Source organism: Protopterus annectens, chromosome 16.part0 (genome assembly GCF_019279795.1).
Source record: "Protopterus annectens isolate FY-2018-M chromosome 16.part0, PAN1.0, whole genome shotgun sequence".
NCBI classification, from domain to species: domain Eukaryota; kingdom Metazoa; phylum Chordata; order Ceratodontiformes; family Protopteridae; genus Protopterus; species Protopterus annectens.
Window position 1 is genome coordinate 373,469,606 of NC_056750.1, and position 22,667 is coordinate 373,492,272.

The 22,667-nt window shown below is 36.7% G+C and overlaps 1 protein-coding gene across 2 annotated transcripts in view; it reads right to left on the reverse strand.

Annotated features, from left to right (window-relative positions):
• FUT7 (fucosyltransferase 7) overlaps positions 1 to 18,739 on the reverse strand; it is a 376,157-nt gene extending 357,418 nt beyond the window's left edge. For both annotated transcript variants that reach the window (XM_044058636.1, XM_044058634.1), the window contains exon 1: positions 18,342 to 18,739. The gene's annotated coding sequence lies outside the window, so the exon portion shown is untranslated. The remainder of the gene's footprint in view (positions 1 to 18,341) is intronic.
• Between the last annotated feature and the right edge of the window lie 3,928 nt (positions 18,740 to 22,667).

Consider the following 22,667-nt stretch of genomic DNA (forward strand, 5'->3'; position numbering starts at 1 on the left):
ATCCCTTATTGTCAGTTTCTCGGGTAGCTTTCAATCCATGTGTGGACATGCTGGGTGCATCACACCATATTCATTCTTTATAGATGACTATGTTCTAGAGTTTCTTTTCAGGTTTTTAAGAAGGTTTGTCAGTAAGATGATGGCTAGTAATAGAATGTAAGAAGCTAGTGCAAGCCTTTCCAGTATGCTAAATAAGTGAAATTGTACTTTAATCAAAGCCTGTAATAAGGGTCAAAAGTATTCATACACACCTCATGGAGTATAAGTTCTTGGTAAAGCTTTTATGATAAACTTTAATGTTTATAGTACAGGACACTGCATTTTTCAAAAAAAAAAAAGTTCTGGAATTCAGTTTTACTTGTTTCTTTTACTTTATTTCTATATCATTAGCAGCTCCACTCACAAAATGTAGGATGTGATTTTTTTGTTTACAGTAACAGCTTTTCTCACAAAATGTGGCATATGATCAGTTACATTTCTGTTTTAGAGTGAGTCTGTAATGTAAGTAATTCATAAGTATGATTCTGTTTATTTTAAGTTACGTAGTTTATGTATTTTATTTTTTATCATTTATATGTTTTATTTACTAATTTGTTCATTTCATTTAATTTACTTATTTGCATCTGCTTTTATTTTTACCTTGTATCACTGGTGCTGGCTGTTTTTTCCGGCATTGTTATATTGTTTTGCATTCTTCTACAAAGCACTTAACAAGATTTGTGACATAGGTAAAGCAGCATGATCAGATTGCACTTTATCAGTTTTGTTGCATAGCAAACCCTTGTCTTGTGTTATATATGTTTACTTTACAAACTGAAAATGTCAGTGAAATATGCATATGTATTCAGTATATGTAGGAATAATATTTTAATGTTTCACCATTTGTTTGGAACTGAGAAAACACACTCATGTAATAGCCTTTTTTAACCTGTCTCACCTTACAATCAAAGTCATAAAATTAAATTGTCTTTTTTTAATTCCTTAGTGAATCTTAAATGTCTTTACTTTTTATGACAATAGTTCCATGCTCTTAAAAGCTGTATGCGAAATAATTTCCTTTTAATTTTAGTGCAATATTTGTCAGTAACCATACCACTCCATTGTTATTCCGTGTCTCCATACTGTGTTCAATAAATCTAATCATTAAAAGGACCCTTAGTGCCTCATCCGTAAGACTCTTAAAGGCCCATTTTAGGTCTTATCTAAATAATCTATAATACAGTGAATGGAGGGCAGATCTTGAGACTTTAATCACATCAGTATTTTTACTGAACAAGCTTGCCTTGAAAAATATTCTTGTATTTTCTCTAGATTATTTAATTACTTGAGAGTATATCTGCAGGAGCTGAAACAGTACTAGATTTGAGATTTTATTATAGATTTATACATAGGAACTGCTACTTCCTGATGTCTGGAAGATTCTGTTCTTAGCATAGTCATACCCATACAAAAATATTTCTGAAATGTTATATTAATGTTATTACTAAAACCTAACTGGTTGTCAGTCACAATTCTGGATACTTAAATTGAATGCCTTCTGACAGTAGATCATTGTTTATAAGTGTAATTATTATTAACTCTCCTATGTAGTCTGATATTTCTTGCTATTAAATTAATACTATATTGTTTAGCACAAAAATGTAGTATGTCCATATCGTTTAGTAGCTCTTGTTCTTCTTCTACGCGATAACCAAGGCGGCCAGTTTGGAATCATCTATAAACCTTTCCTTCATACTATGTCAATAACAGTTATTGTAGCCTGAGATGTATTAAATAATGAGAACCCAACACCAAATCCTGTGGTACACCTCTGGATAATATAAAAGAAGCAGATGTACTGTCCTTAATTTGAGTACAGGATCTGTGATCCTTCCTCCAAATAAGTGTCCACTGGATGGTGTATGGATTAATGCCCTAGATCAATACAATTTGAGTGATGGCTGTGTAAAGCACTGAATCGAAGGCCTTGACTAGATCTGAAAAATAACATCCTTGTATATGTTGACATGTAGAGCCTCTGTCACTGGTGTACATAAACTTGTTAATTTTGTAAGCCAACACTGACTTTGGCTGACACTATGCCAGTTAATGTCTCTAGCCTATGGGAGATCTTTAAATATTATTTTCAAAAGTACTCTTGCAAATCATTTACCTGTTACACGTGCAAGTCTGTTTGGCATATAATTAGTAATTATACTAGCATCTCTTCCATAAACATGGAAGTCATATTTCCATAAGCAGGGAGCAAAACTCTGATCTGATGTGACTTGAAAACAATATAGCAAAACAGACAGAAAAACAACCCTTGATTTGATATAAAAAATATGCTTTTATCTGTTTAAGACTAGCAGTACAGTGTATGTTTATCTTATGTAGGAGCTTTACCATTCATTCATTCCTAATAGGTTTGTATGTTCATGGGTAAGTATTAAGTTAGTTGCCCTTGTGGGTCATATTAAGTATAGTCAATTTCTATTTCAAACATGAGAATCAGACTCTGTACTTTGTGATTGTGAAATAAGTATGTTAACCATTATACCAACCTCCAACCCCTGGAAAAAACAGGCAAATACTTGGCTATCAGGTTACAGACTATTACATGCCTAGAAAATAACCAGAGGTCAGAATCAAGTCTTGTATTTTGTATCTGTGAGGTAAAGATATTAACCATTAGGTTAACCTCTCCCACACTGAGTTGAACCTGGGCCGTGGTGATGAGACCACCAAATCCTAATATGTATACCATCAGGAATCCCCAAAATCCTGTACCTTGCTTCTGTGAGGTAAACACCTTAACCATTATGGTAGCCCCTGCATGTAATATATGATATTTGCTCCCTGTAATCATAATTTTGTGATCATAAGCTGATGGATTCCCTTTGTCTGGTTTGAAATAATGTAAGCAAACATGTCAAAGATAGTCTTGATATCTGTATGAAATACATCATTTTTCTTCAACCCAATATTATTTGTGCAACCAGCATTGTAACTTCTTAAATGTTGCTAAAATAATATTTTATTGCCCTCCGTGAATTTCACCAGCATAATTTTCATATATGTGCACTTAGCCTTCCTCAGTGCTTTTCTTAATACTTAATAAAAAATTGATATATCTGGATTTGCTAATAAAAGAGTGATGTTTCTTGTACTGAGTCCAAAAGTACTTTTTTGGAAGGTTAGTACAAATTGCTAACCCACCAAGATAATTTACACTAGCTCTTTAAGTGTTCTTCACTAACCACAAGAATATGTTTTAGGATAGTATTGTCTAATTTGGTGTAACAGTGCTTACAAATTTCTTCTGCAGTTAAAAACTTGAAATCATGTTTCTAATCCCAGTTTAACAATTTGGCTGTTATGCTCATGGATATTTTTATTGCACGCTATAAACCAAACAATGCTGATGTAATCCACAGTTGTAATGATTTAATTTTTCATGCTCTAATATTTAGGCTGCTTAGAACAATATCCAAAGTATTCTAATCTATTTTACTTATTTGAAATTTGTTAACCAGGGAAGTGGGCTGGTCCTTGGACCCTTTTCAGCTATGGTCCAAGGTGGAATAATATAAACACAGACTTAGGTAACATGGAAATAAAATTTAGAGTACAGTAACAGTGTTGAGAGACATAGAAATTGCGTCATCAGTTCATTGATCTCAAAACACTTTAGTAGTCAGTCTAGTACAGTAAGGTGGTCAACGTAAAACTAACGGTTAGATAGGGAACATTACAGCTTGTATTCAGGTGTAAAACTAACGGTTAGATAGGGAACATTACAGCTTGTATTCAGGTGTAAAACTAACGGTCAGATAGTGAACATTACAGCTTGTATTCAGATGTAGTCGATACAGAATCTAATGGCTCTTCCCTAATTTTCAACCGTAATTCTAAAATTCATATTCTGGAGGTAACCCTATTATAACAGGGTCGCAAATAAATAATTTTTGTACAGATTTCAGAGATGTTAAAGTGCCGACAAATCACAGGGACATTTAAGTCTCTACAAATAATTGTTATTGGTGACACCCCTCCCCAAAGTCTGTTTTTAAAACTGAGCTGTTCCTGTGTAGAAATTGTGGAGTTCCTGTAGAAATCTACAACTTTTATATTTTGAGTACCTTTCTTAAGGTTTATTGACATAATTTTGAATGAGTTACAGTTAAACCTTAGAGGAGATTGAAGTTTACTATGTATGTAGAGAGTGATTTTCTTCTGGATCTATTACTTCCAAAGTTATGATAACCTATATAGCCTGGTATGTTTAATGACATATTACGAGTGCTGAACTAGGTCTCAGTAACCATCTCAACAGCTTTGCACTCTTCTTGCAATGCATTTTGAAGATCCTGGAATTTTTAATTTAAACTGCAAGCATTACAGAGCATAAACCATTTTATGTTTACTAAATTCAAGTGCACCTTGGACTATTGCATGGGAAACCAGAAATTCATCCCTGGTTTGGCACCTATGTCTCTAATGGACACATGCAACCTGTAAATGGTTCATCTCCCAGGCCCATGATTAGACTTATCAAAGTTATCAGAACTTGTCAGAGATTTGGGATGCATGGCTAGGCTTAAAAAGGCCCTTGTGGTCATTAGCTTAGTAAACACCTATGAATCTATGAAACTCCTATCTCCCATAGCCATATTTGGGGTGCTTTCCCAGAATTTTATTGCCAATGTGGCTTACATGTGGGTTATCATCGTTAGGGAAGTGGTTTCTGGAAATGAAGTTCTCCCACAGGTAAATATTTTAATTTGCACTATTGCACTATTTATACAACTAACAATGCATAGGATTGTAATTGGATGAAAGAAATAGATCACAGAGCATAACTCAAAACCTCTTACAGATACTACAAGTAATGACTCCATTAACAGTTTTAAAATTTTGCATCATAACATACTTTGCCAACATCATAACATACTTTACCACCACATGTTCTTTGTATTTTAAATCATCTTTCTTTAACATGAAAATTACTGTCTTAGTGTCTTTACAGCCCAGAAAGCAACTAGATGCTATTAAATTGCATCCAACCCTAAGAAGCATATCTGATACCATCAAGAGTAAAATCTATGATTTCCAGCACTTTAGGCCTACTCTGGCTGATATTATTACAACAGGCCCTAGAAGTTAATGTATTTGTACTCAACATGGGTTGCTGAGTTTCCTCAGTAGAGAGAATATGTCTGTGGAGTACAGAAACTAAATAAAGACAGATCTGTAACTGAAGGTAACTCATGTGTCTCCAGTACCCTTCTTCATTTTCACATTTACTCTGGGGATGTAAACCTGCATCAGAACCTTGGGCTTTATTATAGCTGATTTCAACTTGCTTAATTGTGTTTCTTTTCAGCTCTTCCTTACATGTATGTTTTTTTTTACACTTACTGTTCATATTGACATCTTGTGTTTCTAATGTTTTTACTTCCCCTATTGGGTTATCCAGATTTAAATGGTCTTTTGTATCAAATGTGTTGGTGTGGCAAGTGGCATAATCACTACTATTTCCATTCAAAAATTGTTGCATCATATCTAAGACCTACATTACTTAAGTCTACCTATGTAGTCTTGTCCGCAAATACTTCTGTGCCCTCGTCACCTTGTACCATTTTAATAAGTCTAGCACTTATTACTGGTGTCTTTGTCAATTTGTAAAGGGTAATCAACCATTGTATACATTTTGAAAAGCAAACACTAACATAAACAAAATCCTTTTCTACAGGTCTGATATGCAAAAATCATCCATCATATACATTTATTAGACAAAATAACTTACCAAATGTATGATAGTGTATCCCTATGATTATCAAGGAACAGTTGCTCAAAAGCAGCAGGTATGGCAAACTGCTAACTGGGTTACTGTTGTCAGAATGCCAAATAAAATTCAATATTTTTATCCCAATAAAGATAAAAAGTTAATTTAATACTCTCAAATTAAGACCTAAACCCCTCAAAAATTGTTACTACTGAATGCTCATTTCCAAACAATGGAATGTGAAGGTTAGTAAAACTGTTTTAATTGCTAACATTAGCCAACATATAATGGAGCCTTTCTGCAAAATGCTAGTTAATCATGTATGCCCTCATTAATCCTTCTTGCTCTGCTCTACTTGACCTCAGTCATGCTCAGTGAAACAGAAGGCATAGTAGCTATGTCCAACTTAGCATAGCTTTAAAGCACCATAGGGAATGATCCCTAAACAGAAACACTTATTAAGCTATTTCTGTTCCTACATGCCAAACAGTCATATTTATAATTATATAAGCAAGATCGCCTTCAAACTCTGCCAGAAGCTATAGTTACACGTTTCTGTTTCTGCTATTAAGAAATAGGTTCTTGTAACGGGTTAAATTGTCCTTTACTATCCTGTACGTGTTCTTTCCAAATCACAACAAGTAACTACTCAGTGCAGAACATGTACTGAAATCCATTGTACTACATAGTTATTAAATCAGTAATTCACCTATTACAGCACATTGAAGTAAAATATTGTCTTGCTGAAGTTACAAACTGCTAGCCTCTCTCACAGCTGCCCCATGGATCATACTAATTGCCCAAAGATTATATCTTTGCAGCTTTGCAGCAATATGTATCCCAATCTAGCTCACAGCTACTGGGGGGACCAACTTAAATATCTACCATCCCTGGTAGGTAACCCAAACTCTCAGTCTGCAAGCTTTATCCTTGAAGCCAAATAAATAGACTTAATAATAATACTAATAATATTACTAAATAAAATGCAGGACATAGTGACAACAGGTGCTATAGTTTTCTTGTATCATCTATCAATAAGCAAAAAGAGGGTTTGATCTCTCAAGGATAAAATTGCTTTGTGTCTATACACTCTCTCTGGTACCAAATACATTCCACAGCTACAGCAGGTACAGGACCAGGTTATTTACTAACATACTGGCCCTACATAGTGCAATGACAAGCCTTGCTCCTTGTACTCTCAAATGCACGCCTTCTTTGCATGGCAGTACATATCATCCTATGTTGACCGACAGCCGTATGGACAAATGCATTACTGTACTTACATAGTAGTGCTCTATCAATTCATTAACAATAAGTACATTTCATATAGTACTATACAGTGCTGCCTTTCATATACTGCATCGACATAAGTACATTTAATGTGGTCATAACATGCACAAGATTGTCTTGTCATACACTGCATTGCCATAAGTACATTTAATGTAGTCATGTCGCCTTTCATATACTGCATGGTACGTATGATTGACACATTAATGCCTTTCATATATTGATTTGCAATAAATACATTTGCTAAATTAATTTGTTTGCTATACTGCAGTTCATTGAGTACACTTACCATGTTAATAGCTTTGATATACTACATTACAAAAATAAATGTATTTCATTACTACCTTTCATATACTGCATTGCAGTAGATGTATTTAACTACAGATTTATACAAGGCATGTTTCTTTCCATATTGTACAACATTGCTCTTCATATGCTACAGTAGCATGGACTTCTCTACACATGTGGGACAATGGCTGACAAAAAACATGCAGCATTCCTAGTGCGAGGTTAAGGGATGTGACTGCCCCCTTGCATGCAAAGCTGATCTGCTTAAGCATTACTAACAGAGGGGAGATTTGAGGGAAGCAGCCTTCCTTAAAGGCAACTTTGAAAGGCAATGCTGTACAATGCAGTAAGACATTAAATGTAAGCAACATGCCTTGTATGACACTGTAAGGAAGTGATGAACTTATATTACACTTCAAGGGCAGTAAATATTGTTTATTTATGTTGAACTGCTTGACTGAAAGCAGTTACATTTCACCAGCTGTCATGTGTCATTGCCATGTCCTCATTGTCACTGTCAATCTATATGTTTACATATACCAGTCCTATGGGCAGACCTTCTTCCAGCCACAAAAAGCATTTGCCACCACAGCAGGCTAGCAAATTGTTTCAGCTTCAGTGGGTGACTCTGCTTTGGCAATTTGTGGTACCTCAAACCATATATCTTTTACCCCAGAGTCCTCTGGTATAGCACCTACAGCCGCTATGGACCAGGGGTTAGCCGCATCCTCTATGGCTGTTGTGGTCCCCTCAGTGGGCAAGAGAGAGACACTCTTGTTGGTCATGTGAGAGGAGACACGGAAGGCTTACCTGTTGTGTAAAAATGCTGTGCCCATCTCTGGGGAAGCTGCCGCTGTCATTAGTAACATGTTTGACTCCATTTTTCCTGTCCTAAAGAAAAAGAAAGTCAAGCATTTATCCATATCAATTTTCTTAAGATAGGAGTAGTTTACTGGGTCTGGCTCAGTGTTTGATTCAAGCTATTGAACCTTCTTGTGAAGTACTTTCTTGTAAAAGAAAGAGGGATTCTTCTTTTCCTGATTAGATTTAAGATTCTGGATCTGAACAGGAAGATGCAGGGACATATACAGGATTTTTCCCTCAGATTTCTGATTCAGATTTAAAGGAGGGCTCAGTTTCTGATTTCCCTGTGGAGGACTACTGCTAGAGCGTTTTCAGTGGGAGAACATTGAAGTTTCTCACTCCTGAAAATACTATTTGTTACATTAGGTTTTTTCAAGAACCTACACCCATTCCTTCTCTTCTATCTGCTTTAGAGGATGTGTGTGGTACTGCCTGCAACTAAAAAGGCAGATAGGATGTATAAAGTTTCTCAGTCTTTTAGACAATGCATTATTCTCAAACCTAAGCCAGCAGCTATAGTTTAAGCTGATCCCACTGCTGCTAAGCACTTAGTTAATTCTAATCCTACATTTTCTGATGACAGGAAAATTATTGATAGGTATGGGGAAAAAGGTGTATACTTCCAACAATGATTTTTCAGAATTTTGAATTGTCAAGCTCATATGTAAAAGCATGTTCTGAGAAAATGTGAAAGTATGAAGAATGTTTTATCTGCTGTTTCTGCTTTAAATAACTTAGTTTCTTCTGTTGTTTAGGCTACCACTCATTGTTTACAGAGTGTGCATGACTCAGTTGATATTTCTTCTAGGGCTATGGCCATTGGTACTGTTGTGAGGAGGTTTGCATGGCTGCATTCTCAGAACCTTCCAGATGATGTTAAAAATGAGATTTTAAATTCTCCCTTTGGCAGAGATTTAGTGTTTGCCCCTCTGCTGCAGAGGTGATCAAAAATTGAGAGGTGAGAGGGCAAAGCTGTTCCAGGGACTCTCTAAGATTTTTCAGTCCCCCTTTTCCAAATTTTCCAAAATATTTTTCATTTCCTCATCCAATTTTCACAAAAAAAAAAAATTATGAACAGTCTCAATAAAATACAGCTTTAGCAGATTTTTAAGAAGAATGGCAAGGGGTGTTCAAAAAGAAGTGTCAAACCTCCTAAAACCAAAGATAGTCTAATAAGTCTGAATGACTGTTTAAGAGACCTTGTGAACCCCCACCATCCTAAACTCTTTTTTCTTTCAGAAAGTCTGAATTTCCATTTTTTCTTTTTGACAACAGTTAGTTTCAGACAAATGAGTTCTGAAAATCATTAATCAAGGTTACAAATGGAAGTGGGAGGAACTTCCTCCTTTCCAGGTGGGTAATTCCTCATCTTCCAAATCAGACTTTTTTCTTTCCACTGGTTCTTCATCACATGCTGTCCCAAGGAGTAATAAAACTAGTTTCTCCTTTCCAGGTGGGGAAGGTTTCTTTTTTCAAGGATGGTCCTCGTGCTAAAGAAAGACAATTCATGGAGACCAGTTTTAGATCTTTTTTCCTAAACTAATTTGTGATAGTATCCAAATTCAGAATTATGTCACTTCACAACTTGTTACCTCTTTTTTCTCTTTCAAGCTTCTTTGCAACACTAGACTTAATAGATGTTTATCATCACATCCTTATTCATCCAGACTTCAGATGTTTCTGAAGCTTTTGTAAGTCTGGATCACATTATCAGGTCTCTGCCTTACCATTTGGGCTATGCACTGCATCAAGAGTGTTCACAAAGTGCCTAGCTCCAGTTACAGCTCATTGCAGACTACAGTGTACCCACATTTTTATTTTGATGACTTGCTTATCTTTGCAGAGTATTTTTCAAAGTACCAGGAATCTTTCATTTGGGTGAGAGATCTCTTACATAAGCTGGGATTCCAAGAGAACATTCAAAAGCCTTTCTTGACTCCTTCACAAAGGATTGTGTTCCTGAGATATCAACTAGACACCTCACTTCAAAGAGCTTTCTTCCACAGGAAAAATAGATCTTTATCAAGATCTGTTTCTAAGGTTTTCCACTCAGACTTTGGTCACTGCTAGGGAATACCACAGGATTTTTTGGTCTCATGACATCTATGATTCTCATGATACCCTTGACAACGGTACCTGAAATATCTTTGGTCCAAGCATCAACACCACCCTTTATCTTTTCAAATCCCAGTTTTTTGGTTTGTCAGAAGAGAAATCTTTTGTCAAAGACAACAGATATCCATATCCAGGTCTCCCTTATTCCATCCTACTTCAAAGCAGTCAGTCACCATAGAAGCATTGGGCTTTGCTTGGGGATCTGTTTTCAGAGTAGATAAAACTGCAGGGGGGAACACCAAGGACAGATGCAAGCACATAAATATCAAGTGGATGCTTGCTCTGATCAAGGCACTCAACACTCTGAATCATCTTGGGTTCCTGAGACCTCTTCACATGATTACAGACAATATGTCAACAACAACCTGTGTCAAAACAGATTATTTCCAAATGGTTGTCTAAGGCCATTACCTTTTATTATACTCACTTTAACAAAACTATTTCAGGCAGAGTCAAGGCCCACTCCACCAGGGCCTTGGTTTCATCTATGACATGTTTTGGAAAGGGTTGGATTCTAGAAGTTTTCTAGAAGTTGCAACCTGGTCCTCTGTACATACTTTTACAAAGCTTTGTAAGACTGACTCCTTCTAGGTCCAGATCAAGCTTTGATAGGACCATTCTCCAGTGACTCCTGGACTCTTCTCCTGATGTTTGAATGCAGTAACCACTCCCTCCAGCCCCCCTTGTTTTTTGGTGTGTTTTTTATGCCAGGACGTGGACATTTATTTTTGTTGTATCCTAATGTCCATTCATGGCTCAGCCTCCCTCTCTCTACTGGCAGCAAAGCTCAGAAGGGCTTCCCACCAAAACTTGCCTTTTAGTGAGCTCAACTCAAGCTGCCTGACAGGTTGAGCATGTGGAAGGTGCCCTGAAGCTTTGTAAGTTGGTCAGCTGGCATAGCCTTGGCAGGATATAACCTATATACTGAAGGTTACTGCAGCAGTGATCATTTGAATATCTACTGTTATGGTAAGGGTTACTTACACAACTGCAGTTTTCTCATTCTGCAACAACACTGGAGTTAAAATAAGAAAGTTCAGAGATACAAAGGGTAGAAGCACTGCATGGTGGTTTGGGCAAGCTTGTCTTACGTAAAACTGATGTTTTAGGTCTTCCTTTGATTTGTTGACAAATTATTGTCAGCGTAGATGTCAGCAAATATTCTGCCAGTTAACAGTGACATATTTGTACTCCGCAAGGTATGTATGTTTTTAGGAGCACTGAGCAGAAAAGAGCTACAAGAGATATCCCTACACTGTAGCCATTAATGAAGAGAACTGCAAAAAAAAAAAAAAAAACAGTTTCTGACAGTAAAACATGATGGAAGACCACATAGTCTCTAGTTATGTTAAAAATGCAAACTGATGTTTTAGTCATTTTTTAGACAATGAACTTTTAATAAAATAACTTAAAAGCTGCATCTAATGAGCAAAACATTGTACTAATAAAGTTGGGCAACATGGAAATGAATAGCTAAAATACATATTTACCATATTGTCATGACATAACCTTTCTGCAGTATAATTACTGACATTCATTGCAGCTTGGTGGAAGCTGTCAGGATGAAGGCCAGGTGTGGGTTTTATGTTTTATTTGTGCCTGAGAATTAATTTGAATTTCCCATTCTATAAGTACTTATTCATATCTATTAATTTTAGTGTAAAGTGTACTAGAAATAGTTTCCAGTCCTTTCCTTTAAAACATACACGATTTGCAGTTTGAAATACCCTACTGAAATATGCAAAAGTAACAAAAGTTATTTTTGGTATGATGCCAACCCGTAGAATTAGACATTTAAGAAACCTTGGGATGAGTTTGTCAAGGGTGGTTTAAGGCAGTTGTAAAATAAATATTAAGGGTTTAGTAACCTGATAACATTTGTAATATTTCCTTATGTCAATCTTCAAATGGCAGACATCTCTAAAATAAGAAAAGTGATTTCCCCAGGAGTAATTTGTAATATTTCCTTATGTCAATCTTCAAATGGCAGACATCTCTAAAATAAAGAAAAGTGATTTCCCCAGGAGTCCCCACAATCATGGACTTGTCATAACACAACATTCTTCATCAAAATGTAAAAAAATAATAATTTTTAATTCTTGTTTTGATAGCTTATTGGCAAAACATAAATAAAGTACTACCTCAACAGAAAAAAACTAAGTATAAATGGTCAGGCTGAGTGTCAGTGTATGCTTCATTCATAAAATAAGTGTGTACCATTCTTTGTAGACACATGAATGATCTTTACCAGTCAACACACCAATGAATATATTTTATATACATTTATGTAACAGTTTATCACCACTAGACAACATTTATGAGAACATACGTGTGCTCATATTAACAGTTACTTGTATATCCATGCAATCATTTTCATTACTTATTATCCAATTTGAGGTTGCGGAGAGCCACAGCCTGTCCTACCAAACCGGGTATGAGCCTTTGACAACTATTTCTAATGGTACCCTGAGGCTTTGTTCGAGTCAAGTGAGTCAGCAATATAACACAGTCTGTGGGGATGAATTGTGAAAACCAAAGGCCATTCTGCAGTGTGTGGCTTATCTGTACATTTTACCACTGCCCACTGAGGTGTATTACTGTCAAGTGACACGGGTTTATTGTTGTTTTAGCCAGACCCATAGAGTTGCTTTTATGTCTGCTTGCCTATCCCATGACTTGGTTCTATGGCATCTACACAAACAGGTAGTAGTGCAGATATAAGGACAGCAGTTGGGGTTAAAAGAAGCACATTATTTCTAGCACCCAAAACCACTGGCCATCTGAAATTTCCTGCCTACAAATGACCTCTTCATTTCTCCGTGGTCTGGTAACTTTTAACAACCTGCATATGTATTCCCTCTCTGGGGCCCTCCCTTATACATGTTGGAGGTGAGAACTGGTGACCAGGAGGCCATTACACTACATGGGAGAAGATTTCAGTTGATTGCCATGCTTGCCTGCACCATTGAGCATGCTCAATGAGGCATTAGTACCTCCAGTTGTCTGAGCATGCTCAATGAGGCATTAGTACCTTCAGTTGTCATGTAACAACATGGTAAATTGTGCCATCTGCCTCTGAAACTTAGCACTCCTAGCTGCCTCCACAGGTGCTGGGCCTGGTACTCATACCTAGGCTGTGTTCTAGATGAACCAAAGTTAATTAGTGGCTTGGGTACTGAAAGGGATGGATGGAGGGGATGGAAGTGAGCAGCCAATGCAAGGTCTTCCATTCTAGGTGGATGGAAGCAACTAGTTCCACTGCAGTCCTGACCTAAATCAACAAGCTGTTGATTAGGGTTGAAATGGTTTTGTGTTGAAAATATGTCAAGCAGTAGGTGTGTGGACATATGTCTAATCAAATTAGTGTCAGTGACAGGCAAACCACTCATCACTGTGTGGGGGTTAAGGCTGGGGTGATGGGTCCCCCATGACATTCACATTGAACCACTTGCTACTTTCCAAACCTCATCCTCAGTATAATGAAAGGGATCAGGGTGAATCTTAGGTTTAAAATGAATGGGCCATAGGATTTTTGTCCTCATCAGGGATATGAATGGTCAAATAGAAAGAAGGCAATGGCACTACTGATTTGAGGAAGGGGTGTTCATGTTTGAAACACAACAGAAAAAAATAGCCAAGTTATATCTTAGGACTGAAACTACTATTCCAACAGTCAGCAGTGTTACCAGATGTATGACAAGATAGCACAAGCAGAAAATTTTAATTCAAAGTGGAAATAGATGATGATTAAATGGGGGGGGGGGCTCAAGAAACAAGGAGAGACAGGGACTTTGGATGTAGACCTTTAAGGAAATTAATAATAATCATACAGAACATTATATTCATAAAGTAGGAAAAAGTATTCTAAGAACTAAGCCAACATGGGAATGGATAAAGGAGATTCTACTTATAGGGGTAACTGTAATTACGGATACAGACAATAGGCAAAAGGGGGGCTGGAATTTACTGGAGAAAACTGGCAAAGGAATCAAGTTATTGGGAGCAAATAACTAGAAAGGGAAAGATAATAGAATAAGAAGATGCGAAGAATTTATTTGGACTGCAGATTAAAGATTGCCTTCCCTATCAAGGATTGATATCAGAGTATAGGCAATAAAATAGGGGGTCCTAAATGAAAGACCTGCACTAGTAGACATTTTAGTAGAATCTAGAACAGAAGCTACCATTGTAAAAGGAATAATTAGTAAAGCATATAAAATATTGCATGATAACTATAAGAATCAATCAGAGGAGTTTAAAAAGGATTGGGAAGAGAGATCGCATAAGAAATTCACAAAGAAACAATGAGAGATGTATGTATGTCTCCCAAATATGCAGCACAATCTAGAAGATTTAGGATCTTTGCTTGGAAGTGCTTACATGGGTATTTTTATACCCCTAGTAGAATCCAAAGAATTTTTCCTCTGGTAGACACCAAATGCTGGAGGCATGATGTGGAAGAAAGAGGTAACTGGGAACATATTTTCTGAGAGTGTAATGAGTTGGCAGACTGCTTTGTCAGAGATACTGGGTGAGGAAATTGGTGTAACTGAGGAAATTATTTTTTTTTTAACTATGATACAGAATCAGAATTGCCTAGACATAGTAAGGGCTTGCTGAGTCTAATTATGGTTGTTGTTTATCTTTTCGGCTTTTCCCAGTTAGGGGTCACCACAGTTGAACTCCTGTCCGCTAATGATTGGCAGTAGATTTTTATGGTGCCAAGTTGCCAGCCCAACGCCCAACCTTCAGCGAAGGCACGCCCATTCACGCATGTCTTTCGAACGCCACTCGACCGCAGGGAGAACATGCAGACTCCACACAGAAGGCACTCCAGCTGAGAGTCGAACAGGAGAACCTCTTTCTGTGAGGCAACAATGCTATCGTTGCACCACCGTGGCTTGCTGAGTCTAATTATGGTGGCTGCCAAAAAAAAACAATTACTAGAAAATGGAAATCAAACTCTAAACCAACTTTACTAGAAGTAGCAAATATAGTAACAGAGATAAAACAACTGGAACTAGGATCTTTAGAAAAGGGTAGGAACAAATTTCATAGGAAAAATTGGGAATTGTGGGAACAATACATGCAGAGGAGGAACAAGGTTTAAAAGAAGGCATTATTTGAATGAGCTATGCAATGTTTGCCTGACAGTGACTGAATAAATTATAAGTGATGTATAATGTTTGCAACTACAATTGCGTCAATGTGGTTTGTAATGTTTATTGTTTGCAGCTAGAATTGTGTCAGGATGGTTTGTTTTCAATTATATAATTGTAAGATTGCCTGTGTCATATGTGATAATTTAATAAGATATTTGTTCTTTAAAAAAATAAAGCTGTATTATTGTAATGATTTCAAGCATCTGGACCTCGTCCATCAAACAGAAACAATATATGTTATGTTATAACAAGACTTCTAGGATTTTATGTAGGGTGTTACTGTGGTTCAGCAGTTAGCATTGCTATCACAGAGCATTTTTTTTCTCCTGTTTAGTTTACAGATTGGTACCTCCTGAGAAAAGCCTGGGTGTCTTGGCTGAGTGCCAGTGGGATTTTGCCAACTGCTCTAATTTCTTCCCACATCTCAAAGATGTGGTATAGGTAATTTGGCTGTAGGTGTTTGTGCTCTATGTGAATAGTGTGTGTGTGTGTGTGTGTGTGTGTGTGTGTGCGCGCGTGTGTGTGTGTGTGTGTGTGTGTGTGTGTGTGTGTGTGTGTGCGTGTGTGCGCGTGTGTGTGTGTGTTGTATCATTTGCTGGTCTTCTGTCCCATCCAGAATTAGTTTTTCTCTTCTACCCAGTGAGTGCTGCAATAGGCTCTTACTGCTCTGCAAAACTGTACTAGATTAAGTGGGTTACTGATGAAAAATGAATGATAATATCATAGGTCCTGTCTGTCAGCAGATAAGGATCATGTTACCATTTCTTAAATGTATGTATTACTTTAGTCTGAGATGCTAGTCAGTCTAAGTCTCTGATGCTCTTCACTTCTTCAGGTTAACCTTATGTCCTACTTGATTTTGTGCACAGTTGTTCTGTGTAGTCCAATATCCAGTTGAAAACCAGCTCAAGGCTTTCACCTCCCTATCAGTAAATAATGCTGTCTAACATTTCCCAGCAACCCTTCTGTCAGACCTGTTTCTTGCTTCTTTGTTACTCTGTTCAGTTTTCATTTATACTATTTATCATTGTAAGGTATTTGAAAATATGTGTCATTCCTGCTATGTTTCCTCTTCCACAAGTGAAAGAATCACCATAAGAAATGATGGAAGGAAAATGATTTAATTATTATTTATTTGACATTGGTTTACCAGGAAAGTCTGAATGGGTGGGTGCCCATATTCATTGGAAGCCTGGGGAGAAATGCTCCAGTTCTCCAGGGAAAAATGGATGTGGCTTGGTTTACAACTGGAATTTGTGCTAAATGTTCTGTGTCTGCTTCTGCTTTATTTGTAGTTTCTGGAATGTGCACACACTCATACTCACTTGATTATGTGTTCTACTACCAGCAGATAAACATTCTGATCTATACTTGTACATTATATGAGTTTGTTAAAATAATTTGATCTCAGACCCTGCATTAAAATGCTATACTCATTATGTTAACTTTATCTACAGAGAAATTCTGCCTCCACATAGCATAGCTTGAAGAACTGTTTTAAAATCATGCCATATTCTTGTCATGTAAAACATTAATTAAGCATTCATATCAGAGAAAACAGAATTTCAAGCTACTGGGTGCTTTGTCCCATAATTCCAATAGCTTGTTGTACATATCTTCTCTGCACTCTATTCCATGAAATCCCAAGACACATTGCATTTAATTAATTATGTATTTCTTTAATTCTAGAAACTTTATGAACCATCTAGGTTACAAGTGACCCATTTCCAAGTGACGTATATAGAAATTTCACAGGTAGTACACAGCATTGGTCATACATAGTGCAAGCAAAACTAAAGATACTCCATTTATCAACCACGCAATAGAAACTTCTGCAATATATCTGAATAAGTTCACCTTTTAAAATTCTAACATAATCTCAGATTAGTCATAACTTATGACCCAGGTATCTATTAGTCACTCCTAACACACACATATAGATGCACAGTCATCCTGCCAACAAAATTAATAATGCAGTTATTTTTCTACCCATATTTCATTCTATTCAGACACATAAACCAAAAACAAAATTATACCACAATATTACCATTTTTCCAACTCTGTATTTTATCTTGCATGCAAACATAAATGCATACACACACACACACACACACACACACACACACACACACACACACACACACACACACACACACACACACACACTCACTTGGCATCCATTCCCCCAAAAGCAATATCTTGGCATATTCCATTATAAACACACACCTATTCTGCCAGTCATAATGTATACAACACTGTGTTTCATTACCCTTGAATTTCTATGGGGAGATGAGATGCACTGATTATGTGATACAGTGAATCTGTAAATAAATTCAAAAATCTAAATTTTCTCTCCTTCCTGAGAGTGTATATTTTTTTCATTATTGCACTAGAGTAAATAGTACTCCATGATGAGGTTCGGTTTCTTTTCTTTTCAGTCAGTGGATGAAGTCCTGTAGGGACAGAGAGGTAGGGGCACCAGAATGACTAATTAATTACGCCCTCTGTAACCTCCAGCAATGCTCTACTCTTACACTATGCAGTGTTCACGCTGTTTGCTTGCAAATCCCTTCTGTTCTGAAACAAGCCATCCGTCACCCCCCACCCCACACACACACACACACACACACACACACACAAACAGACACAGAGGAAACAGTTTATTCTAAGGCTTCAAGCTTTCTCCATTCTAAAAGTTAAAATTATTTTTGTTTTCAGCATTTACCATCTGCCTTATGAAAAGAGATTTGATATTTTCTCTTTATAATTCCTCCCTCTTCTTTAAACATTCAGCTTTTTTTGTAGTAAAAACATAGCCAAATAAATTAGACAGAGAAAAAGAAAGATAAAAGGCTTACTCCAGGAATAGTCAGGGTCCAGAACGGCGTTCCCCCAGGTGTTGCAGCCAGCTAGTCTTATTAAGACGTCTTCCTTTTGCAGTGTTAGAGCTTTGCTCCTTATCGTATACCACTCATCCCTTCTGCTCTCCTTATGAAGTCAGTACTGATGCAGAATGAAGCTCAGAAATGCCATGAAGGAGGGGCATAGTCTCCTAAAAGAAAAAAGGGGAGAAACTGTGTCAAATGCTGCAGCCGGGAACACTGAAGTGTCTTGTTCGCTCTACTGACTCTTCATCCAAATATATTCAAGAAGGACAGAAAAGGCAAAAATGCTGTGATGGCTAAAGCATGTGTGGGTGTCTGAAGGCTGTAGTCTTCATTTGGAGGAAACCAAAACACACAGCTTGCATTCTCAGCAGTACACAGCTTTTTTTAATATTAAATCTTGAATAGAAAGAACATAGCCTGTTTTTGCAAGAGCCAGATTATAGTATAGCCCTTGTTTGTGCTGACTGGTGTGTGTGTGTGTGTGTGTGTGTGTGTGTGTGTGTGTGTGTGTGTGTGTGTGTGTGTGTGTGTGTGTGTGTGTGTGTGTGTGTGTGTTTATCTTAATACATGTATGCATGCAGCACTATTTGTGATTTATTGGCATCTTAAGTTTTATTCTAAAGCATTGCAAACAAGATGTAGCCTTTCTACACCAATTGTCACAATCAGTATAGAGTATAACTATAGAAAAGCACATGATTTACCTAATATCACAAAATAAGTGGAAATCTCCACTAGAATTCATTGAAAGAATGTGGAAGTAAACTCTTAAAGTAAAGAAGGAAAGATGTCTTGCCAGCAGTGGTTACACATCAGAATAAAGGACTTAAGTTCAAAACCATATATCAGAACTAAGGAGAAATTATGTGCATTAATAAACAGTGTTTTAAATGTGTAAAAGACCCATATGAATTTTTTGTTTTGATTCACCCTCTCTGTCTCTGTTTCCCTTTGTCTCATTCTATCTTTGTCTGTGTCTCTCTCTTTTCTGCTCTAATACACATACTATTCCCTCTTCATTTGCAGCTGTCATGGTACCTCATTTAGGGATTGTTGTGATATGTTTTACCCAGTAGTTCTGGCTTCCCCATTCCCAAAACATGAAAAGCAATTAAAGTACAAACTGAGCATGTCTCTGTGGCATAGATGATAAAGCCCTGTGTATGGCACATATTACCTAGCTTTGATTAGTGGCCCAGGTACTGAATGAGCCAGCCGGGGAGTGTTTGTAATGGGCAGCCAGTGCCAGACAGAGCATCTAAAGGAAGGTGTTGGATTATATCCTGCTGCATAAGTGAAAATTATGGGTTAGACTATAGGTGTATGTATTTTGTGAGGGTGAGGATGTAGGGACTCCAGTCTGCCAAGGAGAGCATCTCTGTCTAACTAGGCAAAGGAGGTGTGCTGAAGGACATAAATGGAAGCATAACACAACAGGTTTGCATTCTTCTTACAAGCCAGTAAGTGGAGCTTTCACCTTCAGTACTGCAGATTCCTGTATTCCATGTTTGAATTTATTATTTCCCATACAGTCTTGCCTGCTTTTAAACAAAGTGAATGTGCTTTTGATTCTTAACAGTAACTTATTTCACAATCTGTCTCTTCTTTGAGTGTTACTATGTTTCATTTTATAAGTCAGTCCCCCTTTTCTTATACCTTACAATGGTTTGACCAAATCCATTCCCTGCTGAGTTCTTAAATCATTGTCATTTATTGCTTTAAAGGCCAGGTACCATTTCCCTCTGACCAACCTGTAAAGAATACTATATAAAGCTAAATATTTAAATCTTTCTGTGTATGGCAAAGATCTAATTTTTGCTCTTTTCTTGGTATAATGCCTTTGCACAGTCTCAAGTTCTGCTATTTTAGTCACTGATAAACTATTAAAGATCAAACTGTACTCAGGAACTGGTCTTACCACGGAGATGAATCCATCCTTCATTGCTTTATTATCTCTTGTTTTAAGTGTATTCAGCATCAGAGCTACCTGTCTTAGTGCTCTATTTCTAATCTCAAGGACATGGTATTTAAAAATAGTTTTGTCTATATTAGGACACAGCAGAATGTGCTGTATCAAGCACTGCCCCTGTTGTGACATGAGCCAGCCTTATAATGACAGAAATGTTATTTTTCAAGAATTAAATGTTTCTATTATTCTAGTTGTTCTTAAGAAGATGAAATTCTAAAAAATCAGAAAAGTGTAATGTGCATCAGGGGGCTTATTTCCCCCGCACCCCCCAAAATATTTTGAAGGTACTTAAAACTATGTAAATCAGGGGGTGCATGGGGCAGCAGTCCCCTTGCTGGATATAATGCCTGTGTCTGGCCATCTTTCACCAACATTACATCAGTAATTCCCATTAGAGTTTCAGGTTTTTATTCTTTAACTTTCAAAAAGTAACAAATAAAAAAAAAAAGCAATCCAAACACTTAACTGACAAACCATTCAGGATGTCAATCAAGTTGGTACTGACCACAGTTGTGCAAAGTACAGTGATGTACCCTAAAGTAATGTTACACAAAAGAGCTAGCACACCGAAGTCAGCTTTCAACTGAAATGTAATGTAGATCAAAGCACAATGGACCACATCACACTGGGAGTATCAGAACAGCATGCCGGTTTCAGCCATAAGCCTTCATCAGTGCATGTTAACTTCAACCCCTTGCAGCATTTACATATAATTTCATCAACCAATTAAGGCTCCAATTAATTATAACTGCTCATTAAGCCCTGGTGCAAATAATGACCCTAATCTAATAATCCACATCTGTACTTTTTGATTAAGCAATGAGTGCCATCCAACTTTATTATCAGTTTTAGAGTTTACCCTACCTATAATAGTAAACACGAAATGGGCAGAAACATGTTTCAAAGTGTGTTTCTACAACACATTGGTCTGTCTAGCACATTGTATATCACTAAGGTGTTCAGACATCCTTAGCTTCAATGGACATGATGTTTGCCCCACATAAAATGCTGAGCAAGAACACGTTGCTTAATACACCACCCAATCAGTGTTGCAATTCCCATATGTCTAAATATCAAATACCTTAGAACTATTCTTAGAGCTAAAATATGTATCTTTATTAATAAATTTACAAAAATTTCAATGCCCACATGGAAAACAATCAACTAAGCTATCTCCATCCAACCTAACCTGATATGCATTATCTACTCCTATAATGTGTCTGTTTGTAATGATTAATCCAGCCGGCGAGGGTTTTCCCTTTTCTATATGAAAAGAGCCACTGGGAGGGTATAATATCCCTAAGTCTATCATTCATCAGCAACACATCCCAATGTTTATATATAAAATTTTTAATAAATGTAATTTTATCACCAAAACTCATGGCAAACCATATGGGTTGTTTAACTGGCCTACTTCTAACCGAATATTGTAACAAAGAAGATCTAGAAACTTCCTCTGTAGCCCAAGTTCAATTAATGACATTAATAGGATAACCGCTTTCCAAAAATCTATGAACTAAATCCTGCTCATGTACCCACAGATCTGAAACAGATTAACATATTCTCTTGAGCCTGAAAAATTGGGATTTAGGAATATTGTTGATCATGTGTTTCGGATGGCAACTAGAAGCATGTAATAAAGTATTAAATTTAGAATACTTACTAAAAATATAACTTTGTAAAGTACCATCATGTCTTACTGAAACTTGTACATCCAAAAACTGAATAGATTTAACATAATAGTTGACCATAAATTGAATCCCCCATTTATTTTCATTTAGATAATCTACAAATTCCTGTAGGTTAGTAGGATCAGACCTCCAAACCAACCAACAGACATCTAGATATCTGCGCCAGATATCCATACATTTCAAAAATATATTATGGGAATCATTATAAATAATCATTTTGATGGTGGGATAAGTGGTCCTACAAGGGCAGGTTTTTTCATGGTTTGGATGACCATCATTGTTTATGTTCTAAGTAATCAGCCGATAACTTGCTGCTTTTTTGCAGGTTGAGCAATTTATTTGACCTTTGACCCATTCTTTGTGAGACAATTGGGTCGGGTTGTTACTGACTGAGTCACTGAGATATATACATACATAAAAATGCTTAGTGCATAGCATTATGTGAATGAAATGGTGTTGTATTTCTTTTTGTGAATCACTACTACTGGTGGAAGATTTGCATATCATCAATGTGGGGGATTGTTTATTGATCTGTTGTTGATATTTTGATAATTTTGTTTTTCTGGTTAGTTTTTACGTCATGGACTTGATACAATTGCTGGAAAGTTTATCAGCAGTTAAAGATGATTTTAATGA